This window comes from Mixophyes fleayi, chromosome 8, assembly GCF_038048845.1.
Source record: "Mixophyes fleayi isolate aMixFle1 chromosome 8, aMixFle1.hap1, whole genome shotgun sequence".
Taxonomy (NCBI): domain Eukaryota; kingdom Metazoa; phylum Chordata; class Amphibia; order Anura; family Limnodynastidae; genus Mixophyes; species Mixophyes fleayi.
This window is the reverse complement of record NC_134409.1, coordinates 126,062,895-126,076,484: the sequence shown is the minus strand read 5'-3', so window position 1 is coordinate 126,076,484 and position 13,590 is coordinate 126,062,895. Positions and strand designations below refer to the sequence as shown.

Sequence of the window (13,590 nt, the reverse complement as noted above, 5' to 3'; positions counted from 1 at the left end):
AATTGTTGCAAGTGCAGAGAACAGCAGAACTGTGTTATATTACCCCCCCCCCCCCACCCCACCCCTAAAATAAGCAGAGTTGCCTGTTTATATAAAGACATAACTGAAAAGCACAGAAAGAGGCTATCAATATGAAGCCATTAAGTTAGTAAAAGTTGCACAAGGGCATGCATAAGTCTATTATATCATCTCAAGCTAATGGAGCCTCGGAGTTGTATGATTCAATTTTGTTAATTCTGTGTTATGAATCCTTTAGTGCAGGCCTGTCCAACCTGCGGCCCTCCAGGTGTTGTGAAACTACAAGCCCCAGCATGCTTTGCCGGTAGACAACCAGTTGATAGCTGGAAGGGCATGCTGGGACTCGTAGTTTCACAACACCTGGAGGGCCGCAGGTTGGACAGGCCTGCTTTAGTGCTTTTATATATCATCATCACCATTTATTTATATAGCGCCACTGATTCCGCAGCGCTGTACAGAGAACTCATTCACATCAGTCCCTGCCCCATTGGGGCTTACAGTCTAAATTCCCTAATACACACACACAGACAGACAGAGAGAGAGAGAGACAGAGACTAGGGTCAATTTTGATAGGAGCCAATTAACCTACCAGTATGTTATTGGAGTGTGGGAGGAAACCAGAGCACCCGGAAAAAACCCACGTAAAAACGGGGAGAACATACAAACTCCACAAAGATAAGGCCATGGTTGGGAATTGAACTCATGCCCCAGTGCTGTAAGGCAGAAGTGCTAACCACTGAGCCACCGTGCTGCCCAAACTTTGAATGCGCTTTCATAGTAAAGTATGTCCTAGCTCAGATTGAGTATTTAGTATTAGACTACAATAGTAGTATATGGAGCACCAACAGATTTATTTTCTATTAAGCGGAATTCGTGGCACTATATAAATAAATGTTGATGACCTAGAATAAAATGGCACCACTTATTATAGTCTACGGTGCTTTGACTCACAGCACACGTGCAATTACATATGAGTCACTTGACTTGTATTTTAAGAATTTTGCAGGTTGGTATTTTACTGAGGGTAATACTTAAATGTTAAAGCTGCGTTACCACTGAAGATAGTGAATAGTTTTGTTCACCACTCTAAAGTGGCTGCTGAAGAAGGTGTGAGCCAGAGGACCAATCCGAAGCCACAATGTCCGTGATTGGTCCTCCACACCCCCTCCCCTCACCGTGTCATACAGCCCCTGGTTTTCGGACGGGGCTGTGAAATGGACCGTGGAACCCTGGGAACAAAACGTCTATACAGAGCAGCTCCCGGGTCTCCGGAGAGGAAATAACTAAATATCTCCAGGTGGTTGTACAACTTTAATCAAGGTTCTAGGAAAGAACATATATGTATAATCCATGTGTTATTAGTGACCTCGGAGTAAATCTATACAACAGTCAACAATGACATAGTTAAAGATCTGTGTTAAAGTACTCGCTGGTCAGCCGTGACAAAGGATGAATATATTGCAACTAACATTCTAATAAATGCTCAAAAAAGACATAAATGTAACAACACTAAAAAAAAAACGGGTATGAGAAGTGAAACTTGTATAGAATCTGCACAGCGTTCTATATAAATAAATTGTGATGACGATACCATAATTCTATTTTTGATTTCTACTGTGCTCCACTTATTGTCGCACACTGTCTCATTTTTGCTTTTTAAGGGAAAAGTTATCCCAATAAGTTATCTTATTTTGAGCATTATAGTAAAACGTGGGAATGAGTCCTTCTGTTCAGCCGCCATATTGTTTGCTCAGCTGAGGTAGAAAAAATACTGTAAGGGAGTAGTATCCCTGGTGGATAGATTCCCATAGAATCTGGTATAATACTCGTTTCACTTACCCAACAATAACCGGTGAATAAGAAGTCTCTCTCTCTTTGTTTTCAACGGCATTCATAGCTTAACAAGACATAATATCTGAAAAATGAGTGACTTATTGTATAATGTCTCTGTCTGTTATTGTTCTATACTGTGGAAATTGTACATGTGTTCTGATAGCTTCAATATCCATTTTTAACCATAGTACTATAGTATAAAATAATTAAGGATTCTGAGGAGTACTTTTTTGTATTTCTTCATATCGTACACTTTTTAATATTGCCCAGTGTCCCAACGCTTCTATTTCTATAGTCAGCCCTCCTAAAATCTAAGACCCTTTGTTTTTGTGTGGTATTCGTCATCCCCCGTCTTTATATACTAAACCTCAGCGACTGAAGATCACTAAGCTCTCAGCCGCACTTACCTCTGATACTCTGTCGCCATTTGGAGTTAAGTTGGGAACGCTTCATCGGCAGTGGTTTCCCTCAACACTTGTTTGAGAAAAGCCCCCTGCCCTCTCTAATTATAGACTAATCTACATTAGCAGGTGCTGCCTCTGGTTCAACAACCCAAGTATTTTTTTGGTCTTTTTAAGTGTATGGTGGAAATTTTATAGGAATGATGGCAAATGACCGGATCTGCCAGTGTATAGGCCGCTTATATGCCAAGATCAGATCTTTTTTTAACTGTGAGTAAAGGACCTGTCACCTGTATATGGGGGATTGGACAAGTATTCAGCCTATCAAACTGCTAGGAGCCAGTGACATCACTGAGGTAAAGTCCACTTAAAAAATAGTGTTATACACTCATTTTTATTATTTACACTTTTATTTCTCCCCATAGCAATATGCCCATAAAAGACCGTTCATGTGTACAGATAATTTATTTAGAGCAGATAGAGCACATCACTCTGCAAGTAAGCCCAGCAGGTCATGTTTTCAGGACTGTCGCGTACCCCGGCCAAGTGAAATAGATATCGCTTGTCATAGTTAGGAAAACCCTGTTGGGTGAATTTGAATAGGGGAATGACAAAGTCTGATGTAGACTAATAACGTCATATATATCATACTTGCCAACTCTCCCTGAATGTCAGGGAGACTCCATCACTCCCTGAAGAGTCTGACATTCTCCCTGATGCTGAGCCAGTACAAGACGTGGTTGGCTTCGCCATCTGTGGCATGATGACACAGTTCAGAAATTGTGTCCTATGTCCATATATTGATGCCTATGGAGGTGGCCATTTTCATGGAGACCAAGATTTAATCAAAGACTGACAGGTAAGACAACATGACTTCAGTAATGGAGACAGAAATATAAAAGACACTTCAGTCTTTAGAGATTCATTAGTTGCTTTTCTTTAACGCATAGTTGCCTGCAGGAGTCTCCCAGATATCCGGGAAAGTCACGCATTTCTGGGAGACCTCCCGGGAGAGCAGGGCAACCTCCCGGTTCCCGCCCCCGCAATAGATAAATGGCTTAATGATGCAAATATCGCGTCATCTTAGGCAAAATAATGCGATTCGTCAAGCCCCACCCCCGCACGCCCACCTCCCCCGGGATCTCCCTGAAGCCAACAAGGAAAAGTTGGCAACTATGATATATATATATATTACACATTTATCATGTAAAGAGCAGCAAAACGGTAACTGATGTCAATATGAAATTCACAGCGTTTAATTTACATCCTTACAAGGAGTTTTTAACACTCTGATGTTTTTAAAGTGATAATGAAGAATGTGGGCTGGATTTGTATGCCAGACTTCTCATTCAGCCCTGAAACTTATTAAGTATGTCTTCCACCTCTTCTATAAATATTCTCTGCTCCACTCCCCTGTTCTGCTGCTGGGTTTACAAGGGCGGAGGCAACGGGAGGAAAAAAAATGTCAATGGACAGAGCAACCACCTTATTTGTTTCATGACTTTCTCACGGTCCTTTCTAGCGTAACACGGCAGCTTAATGGCAGCTTTAACTACCAGGTTCCTAATTGCCTAAACACATTTTTATTTAATAACACAGCCTCCGCTTTTGTTTTTAGACAGCAGGTGACACAAATAGAGAAACGTGCACTGACATTTCTGGTTCATGTTGTTTGTGTTGATCATACTTTATTACTTAAAGGTCCATTAAACCTAACCTGCAAGTAAAGGAGCCAGTAATGACTTGTACAACTACATATGTAAACGTTTCCAACCCGTGACAGAAATTTTTCTTTAGATTATTTTTTGAGAGTATATTTGCTTTTTGAGTTATTAGTCTCTGTTATCAACAACTTTCTGGCTGAAAAGGTTTAGCTGTGGCGTCCTTCAATAGGAATTTGGTAAGGAAAAAGATTGCCCAATAATCACAACATTTATTTCATAATTTTGAATATCTTCAGTTCTTATACGCTTCAAGAACTTATTAGGAGATGTCTTAACAGCTTGTATTTTTGGTTCAATGATAGTTTAAATGATATTTTTATGGGCAGCACGGTGGCTTAGTGGTTAGCACTTCTGCCTTACAGCACTGGGGTCATGAATTCAATTCCCAACCATGGCCTTACCTGTGTGGAGTTTGTATGTTCTCCCCGTGTTTGCGTGGGTTTCCTCCGGGTGCTCCGGTTTCCTCCCACACTCCAAAAACATACTGGTAGGTTAATTGGCTGCTAACAAAATTGACCCTAGTCTGTCTGTCTGTGTTTGTCTGTCTCTGTATGTGTGTGTATGTTAGGGAATTTAGACTGTAAGCCCCATTGGGGCAGGGACTGATGTGAGTGAGTTCTCTGTACAGCGCTGCGGAATTAGTGGCGCTGTATAAATAAATGATGATGATGATGATAAATGTTTAATATGTGCGAGTCCTATGGAATGGTGAATTCGTTCTCTGTACGTATCCCTATCTGTTCGGGGAACAGTTCTATGGTTTCACTACCCTCTCAGAAAAAAAAATTGCGTCCATTTTTAGACTATACTGTTTCTTCGACTTTATCCCCCAAATTTGGATCCGCAAGCAGAATAAATTTGTCACATACAGCCATTATTATTGATTAAGGATTCTTAAAATAATATATAAAAAAAAATAATTCTTTGAACTTAGTGTCACAGTTTTCACACATTCCATTCTCGCTATCGGAATTAACCATTTAGTGGTTTTACAGATATCTACCATCAGCCACCGTGCACACACCTCTGTTTCAGTTTACAGGATGTAAAAATCTCCTTCAAAATTTCATAAGACTATTTCCTTTGCGCGGTTTATGTAACGACGTCTGGATAATATTCACAATATCCAGTTTATGACATTATCCATGCCACATGGACACAGTCGCACATTTTGTTCTTCATTGTGGAAGGTGAGACTACCAAAAGAAGAGTGTTGATTTTTGATGGTCATCCTGCTCAGGGCGCCTCTTTAGCATGTAAATAGATTTAGCATAATCCCTACCTATCCTCCCTTGTTCTCAGGGCTGTTTGTAGAGGCGATTGAGCATCCATAAGTAAGGTAAGAGTGTGAACAACAGCTGGCCGGCTGGGCCCATACTGTTTGCTTCCCACCAGTTGGAAACCTGAAAGAAAGATAACAAGACCGTGTTTTATAACATTCTGAGGATTATCCCTCTTTAAGGCTTCAGAGGTTCCACCAGTCAGACTCTACTTAATTACATTAACACATCTATACAGAGTGAGTTTTGAGGATATAATGGTGTAATGCAGTGAAGAAAGGGTTAATAATTTTGATAGTCGTGTCTGATAAAGTCAATGATGTTATATAATATGTAAGTCCCATTTTAACTGATTTTATTTCTTTTTAAACTTTACATCACCTACATACACTGGAGGTTATTTCATCATCATCATCAGCTATTTATATAGCGCCACAAATTCCGCAGCGCTGTACAGAGAACTCACTCACATCAGTCCCTGCCCCATTGGAGCTTACAGTCTAAATTCCCTAACATACACACACATAGATAGAGAGGGAGACTAGGGTCAATTTGATAGCAGCCAATTAACCTACCAGTATGTTTTGGAGTGTGGGAGGAAACCTGAGCACCCGGAGGAAACCCACGCAAACACGGGGAGAACATACAAACTCCACACAGATAAGGCCATGGTCGGGAACTGAACTCATGACCCCAGTGCTGTGAGACAGAAGTGCTAACCACCGTGCTGCCCATTATTTACTTTGGGTTTGCACCTGGATAGTCAAGTTACAATCCGTCCGTCTGTTCGAGCAGACTCCTCCGCTAACTAGAGGTGTTACTCGGTGGGCAGAGATGTGGGATGCCTCAATAGCCACATTGTGTGCAGGATATCACAATAAAGTCCTCCCCATGCCACTGAAGTACAGCCTGTTTCACTAACATACTGCTTGGTTTAGCCTCAATTAGGGTTTAACTTAATCATGACAGTAAGAGTATGTTGGGATGGTCTTTTTTACGGTGGCTCAGTGGTTAGCACTTCTGCCTTACAGCACTGGTGTCATGCGTTCAATTCCCGACCATGGCCTTATCTGTGTGGAGTTTGTATGTTCTCCCCGTGTTTGCGTGAGTTTCCTCCTGGTGCTCCGGTTTCCTCCCACACTCCCAAAAACATACTGGTAGGTTAATTGGCTGCTAACAAATTAACCCTAGTATGTCTGTCTGTGTGTGTGTATGTCTACTAGGGAATTTAGACTGTAAGCCCCAATGGGGCAGGGACTGATGTGAGTGAGTTTTCTGTACAGCGCTGCGCAGTTAGTGGCGCTATATAAATAGATGATGTTGATTGGGAACAAGATGGCTTACTGTTGCCCCTCCCCCACCTGATATCTCTACCCACCGCTCACCTGCGTTCAGTGTACCAACTTGTGTGACCCCCCCCCCCCCCCCCCACACACACACGTGAGAGGTCCCTGTCTTCTCTATTTTCCCAAGCTCTCCACAGCTGACAACCCCCCCCCCTCCAACACCCTTTATCCTCTTAAAATACAGTGCTATTGCTTGATTCTGTATCCGTGTCTCTTTGTTTCCATTTCTGACTGCGAATAGCAATATTATTGTGGATAGTGACATTACTCTATTGCTCAGTTCCTGTTTCATTCATGCTTCTTGTCACCCATGGTTGTTTGATAAAAAATTTGAGTTAAAAAACCCAAGATGGTTTAGGGGATAATTTCCCTCCTATCCAATCTACTATTCCACCTTTCGTTTCATTGTTAGTTACTGAATTACTAATCATTGTCAACGTTTTTCAAATTGTGCACCAGATTGTACACCACCACAGAATAGGGCTGTGCTCTATAAATAAAACTTAATGATAAATATTTTTTCCTCAGTTGACCCGGTCCTCCAACACAAGTACGTCCATGGTTTTTAATTTGTAGGTGTGTTTGGGAAAAATATCTTCCATTAAGTTTAATTATGAAGAGGTATTTGCGGCATTAACTTTTTAACAAGGCATTTCTTGGTAATGAGGGTGACCTAGTTTTCGGCATCACTACAAAGACTTAGTTTTTATATATTTTTCAAAATGTAATTCCTCTGGGTATTGCTTTGTGCTTGTTTTAGTGGTGGGAGGCATGTATTGAAAAATAGCAGGTTTACTTTTCAGTTTTAGCAAGTAAAGGTTTTCACAGCTTGCATCCAACATCGGTTGCCCCTGCGGGAGATCTGAGAGAGAAAAGCCACCTGAAGCAAACATAGCGCTACGTTACTGTAATGTATGCTATTAAATAAAGCTATAGAACTGAAGTTCTGGTCTTCTTCAATATTGGAGAATCTCTGTTGCTCATATGTTCATCGGTACTCGGTTGGCCCCAGGTCTTGTGCCATAGCATAGGTTTAGAACTATCATCTCATCATCATCATCTATATAGTGCCACTAATTCCGCAGCGCTGTACAGAGAACTCATTCACATCAGTCCCTGCCCCATTGGAGCTTCCAGTCTAAATTCCCTAATACACATACACACACAGACTAGGGTCAATTAAGTTGGGGCATACAAGGACACATAGAAGGCCAAACCCTGATGATACTAAGCAGCAGACTAGAAAAAATACAATGCATATGTTAAGAAAATCAAGGTCATTGTGAGTGATAGGCAGGAAGAACTGTAACAATCCAAAGTCAGTGGAAGTGCCACAATTCCTGTAAAAAACTGGTCTGCGAGAACAGCATGAAAGAATAACTAACAATCTGAAGTCAGTGCAAATGGCAAACCAAAGTAACTGAGACAAACGGAGATCAGGGTGGGCGGCAGACCAGAATATGCTATAACAAGCCGAGGTCAGTGCGTGCAGCAGCCAAGAGTAAATGTTAAACAAGCCGAGGTCGGTATAGGAGGCAGACAGAGTAATCAATGAACTAGCAGGGTTAACCACGAGATTACTGGAATAATACAGAGCGCAAACACAAGAGTAGAAAGCGATATAACAGGCAATGAATGAATTGCACTGAAAGACTAATAAATCCACCAATCCACAACAGCCAACCAGTCCAGTCCTCACAATGCTAATGAATATCCAGCACCAGTCAGATGGTGTCGGAAAAAACCAAGTACACGGTCTAAATGCTGGAATACTGGGAAGTGGAACTCCTAAGTCCACCACTGTTTTTGTCCCCAATCCCGAGTAAAGGAAGCAGAGAGGAAGCTGCTTTGTTTTTCTTACACTTTCACAGTGCAGAAGTCAAAAACCAATTTATCTCAAAAGTGACAGATCCTGTTCAGCAAGTTCGAGTTTTATTTGTGTGAAATGCGTTTAGTAACATACCTCATATGTATGAGAATGAAACTATGCAACTTACATTTATATCTAGTTTCACCCGTCAAGTGAGACTGATGGTCTGTTTCACTCATAACGTAAAAGCCTTGCGTTAGGGCGCAGCACATGCCTATGCCCCAAATGTCCCAGCTATTGTCCAAAAGACGGCGACTGGGTCCTCTGTTCTGTCCTTTTCAGGTGAAAAGGGGGCATGGGTGGAGGTCAGGGACATCTTTTGCCATCCTAGGTTACATTTAGCTCCATCCTCTCCTCCCTTATTGCTACAGATACTGTTATCGTTACTGCTTTTATTTTAACATTAGAAAACCATTTTAGCAAAACTGATACCACGAAAGAACTTTGTAATATGGTAGAACCAGGCAAACTGCCCCTTTGTTTCTGCTGCACTGGTCAAACGGGCCTTTGCCCATAACTGGGCATGATCATGGGGATAGATCAGGACATTGCAAGGTAATTTGGGGTGGTGGACAAGATAGTTCTGCTTAGCTTTAAAGTTAGGCTTTATACACTTTTATTGAACATAAGAAAACAGAGTTGGAGCAGCTGCGCTGGATTTCTTCAAAGTGGCAGAAAGGTCCCTTAGATAGAAGGATTACAATGTGCCCTGCTGAGCACTCCGCAGTTTCCAATCCGTAGCCCCTATTAGCTGGGAGCTAATTGTCTATAGCAAAAGCTGAGCCCACTGAATAACTTCATTCATATTTCATGGGGTTCACCATAATCTCTCTCCTGCTTCTTTGTGAGTCTTTTAGAGAGGACAAACCTGCCATATGTCTGCATGTAACCGCTTACCCTTATGTTCATATTATTTTAGGCATTTTTCTCAAGCGTGTGAGGGCCTGTTAGTTTACTTTTTTCCTGTTACGTGTCTGCATGTAAGCTACTTGAAATTGGTGAGACTGTATCCAAGTTTAAGCCAATCAGATCATTAGAAACTTCATTTAAACATGACTACTGAGGTATACAAAATAATGTAGAATTTAGGACCCTGTCAGCCAAATCTAGGAGCCAAATGTTTTGGGTTTTTTTACAGGACCAGGGAAGATTTGTGTCCAATAAATAAATGTCCATTAATAGAAATCGCTCAGAAATATTAGGTAATTTTTAGGCTCATTGGCTACCTCCTGAGCGTTGTCCATACGTCCATTAAGAAGAATGTGAGACATTCTTAGACTTAACGTACTTGGTGTTTGCAGTTCTCCTGTAACTGTTTCACTGGAGCTGTAAGGATTGTAGCAGCGATATTTGTCTTTTCCTTCTAACACTAGAGGGGAAAATACATGTCCGTATTGTTCTTGAATGAATATATCTCTAGTCAGCTGTGTTTGACACTCCTGACATAACATCTAGTGTGGGTGGTTTACAGAGTGCAGTGTAATTGTGAGAAGAAGTGTCTTGTTTCGGAATTCTGTGGATCACGGTGAGATTGAGCAAAACTGCTCTCTACCTCTCCATAAAGGCTTCGAACATATAGGTTAATTGCCTTGAACACAGTTTTATTAAAGTTACTCTTAAATTCCAATGATATGAATCTAATAAGTTAACATAAGGCGGATACTACATTTATGAACTACGTGCAATATATATTTATTGCATAAACAGTCTGTAAAATGAGTGTGTTAACAATATAGGTCACTAACAAGGTTTATATGTGTATGTAATAAAATATACTGACTCAATAGAACAAAATATAGACTATGGAAGGCTTTATAAGTTGATATCATGGCTATTTTTACAAATCTAAACATCACCTTCGCTGCTTGCAATGGAAATTCTAAGTAAAAAAAAAAATGAAATCTATTCAATAAATATATCAATAAATCTATTCAATAAATATATCAATAAATATATCAATAAATCTATTCAATAAATATATCAATAAATCTATTCAATAAATATATCAATAAATCTTTTCAATAAATATATCAATAAATCTACTGGCATTGTTTCTTATTAAATATGAGCGATATAGGGGAACATTCTCTGCTTAATTGTTTGAGCTGCAGGAGGTAAATATTTAGTTTTGTTTGTTTGTATAAAGGTCTATTTAATTGCCTCCTATGCATAACGTGATAAGCTTGTCATTTGTAATTGTCAATTTTGGAAATCATTTTAAAATATTGACAACTATGTCCAGTGTTTAAGAGGCCACGTATTATGATTTTGTATGCATTTCATTATTTTATCCAGTCAGGATAACAATGGTGGAAAAAGCAGTGCTGAATGTTGCTTTGAATGAATGAATGAATTATGTCTTTACGTTAGTTGTGAGGATTGGGACATGTATTTTGAGTGGTTTTAAAGGGAAACAGAGAAACGCTTTCGCTCAATTTACTTAAATTTTTACACCATGTATGTCACAAAATTCATAACATACATCAGAGATGTTTTTATTACGTTATACCAGGAACAGGTTTTTACATATGACATGTCTGTCAGCCATTTTTTACCCCGGTATTCATGTGGCCAGTGATGCAGGAATCCTGTGCTCTGGAGAGTGAAATGATCTCTGTATATGATAAAAGATCAGAGTTTATCCTGCATTCTCTTGCTGATGACCTAACACCAAATATATTTACTGGCAGACGGGTTTATCCTCCGCACCACAGGGCTCTACCTGAAGAAGTGTTGACAGTCAGGTCCTTGCCCTTCAATGGACCTCTCTTTGGCCCCTCGCTCTTTTATTTCGAGTTGAAACGGCTTAACCTCTGTTCTGCCAGAGACCTGTATGGGTCACTTATTGACCCAAACTCACTTCTTATGACCCAGTTAATTTTTTACGTATGGACTAGTTTTTAGCACCATTACATCTGTTCTGAACACACGAATTTATGATGCATAACACAATTAAAATGTGGTATGTCATAAAATTTATAGGTGTCAACATTTAAAGGTAAAATATTTATCTATTTACAAGTAGTTCTTATTTCCAGGAAACCATAACATATATATGGGCATTGTTTGCTGTGCAAACAAATTCTTTTGTCGAATATAGTGCAGTTGTGTCCATATAACATCATCCACATAATATTATAAAAACAAAAATATAGGACAAATACATTTATATAAATATGATCTATTTTGTGCAGCCCGGACCGGTGAGAAATTATTCTGGGGTTGAAAAATATGTCTATGGTGTCAACAAGATGGCGACTATTTCTGTCCAGTGTTGGAGATAATAGTAATACAGGGCATCACGGTGGCTTAGTGGTTAGCATGTCTGCCTCTCAGCACTGGGGGGCATGAGTTCGATTCCCGACCATGGGCCATATCTGTGTGGAGTTTGAATGTTCTCCTCGTGCTTGTGTGGGTTTCCTCCGGGTGCTCCGGTTTCCTCCCATACGCCAAAAACTAGGCATTTTTAAAAAAGCAGCGCCCCCCCCCCCCCCCGCAAAAGTTGCCGCCCCCTCTCCCCCCCCGCAAAAATCGCCGCCCTCCTCCCTCCTCTCCTTACCTTGTCTCACCACCGCCGCCTCTCTGCTCCGTCTCCTCCCCTCCACTCACTGACACTAGTAAGTGGAGGGGAGGAGACGGAGCAGAGAGGCGGCGGTGGTGACAAAATAGCCTCTTCCCCCCCCCCCCCCTCCCCGTCCATCTGAATGCTGTGCGGCGGCCGTGACAGGTATGGTCAGCGGTCGCCGCACAGTTTTAAAGTATTTTAGAATACTGTGGCGCCCTCCAGAGCCCGGCGCCCTAGGCAAGTGCCTAACCTTGCCTAATGGGAGCGCCGGGCCTGTGTATGTGTGTGTGTTAAGGAATTTAGACGGTAAGCTCCATTGGGGCCCGGGACTGATGTGAGTGAGTTCTCTGTACAGCGCTGCGAAATTAGTGGCGCTATATAAATAAATGATGATAATACGGTGCATAAGCATATGAACCATAGTGTAAAACTTGTCATCGTTGTTTTATTTAGAAGTTATCTGAATGACAGCAGTCATAACACAGCCTGGTTTATGATTATGGATCCAAAACAAAGAATATTTGAATTCTTTTACCTCAGGGCAGCTGAATATAAAGGGCGAGGCCTATTGTACAGGCCTCTAAACACAGACCTGTTAACTGAGATAGAGTTGGCCCCATTGCCATCTCACAATAGCTTTCCCATTGCCTGCACAGCAGGGTGATCTAATTATGAACAGGCTTCTTTATCTCCTGTGTGCTTTTCTCACAGATAGAGGGGCATTGATCGGAGCGGTGATACAAAGCATAGCAAATGGCCAGACCACAGATAGGCAGGGAGCTGGCGCAGATGTCAATAGATGGCAGTTGGTATTATATTATATCTTACACTGATGTATAATAAAAACATTATTCATTATTGTTATTGTTTATTTATTATTAAACCTGTTTTCAACAAAAGTATAGTGAATGCAAAAATCACATTTGGCAATTGTACTGACCTTGGTTATAGTGTAATTTGTTGGTACTTTAAACACTTGTATTTAAAAATTATACATAGATAAATAATCTGTATTAAACTGTATGTATCCATAGTAACTGTCCCCAATTTCCAGGAATTGTCCCTCTTTTTTTTTCTCTCTTTAGAATTGACTAAGTGATCGGTGTAACTCATCCTTTTCTATATATCAAATGTAATTTTCATTGTCTATTCATACTATCAAGGCTTCATAGGTTAATATTTATTGCAAATGAGTATTTAAAGTACTATGCTTATATACATATGGGGCTAACTGTGTGCATGTTTTATGTTGTCATTAGATGCCCCCATCCACTACATGCAGCTGAAACCATTTAATTAAACTCACTTAGAGCAACATTCTTTTTTGCTATTGCAGATCTTGGTTGAGTTCGCTACGGGGACTATAATTTTGTGTTTAAACAAAATATTTTAAATCCTTGATTATTGCTGCAGGTTAAGAAAATGTCCGCTCCTGCAGCTTTATGATACAGACTTCTAAATTTGTTAAAATTGCATACTAAAAGAATGGGGGGGATAAATAATAATCATTATTTAAGGGTATTAAGCCTGACTTTGTGTGTAGAGAATTCCTA

At 40.4% G+C, this 13,590-nt stretch overlaps 1 protein-coding gene across 4 annotated transcripts in view; it reads left to right on the top strand.

Annotated features, from left to right (window-relative positions):
* FRMD4B (FERM domain containing 4B) overlaps positions 1-13,590 on the top strand; it is a 211,150-nt gene that overhangs the window by 176,692 nt on the left and 20,868 nt on the right. The window lies entirely within an intron of this gene.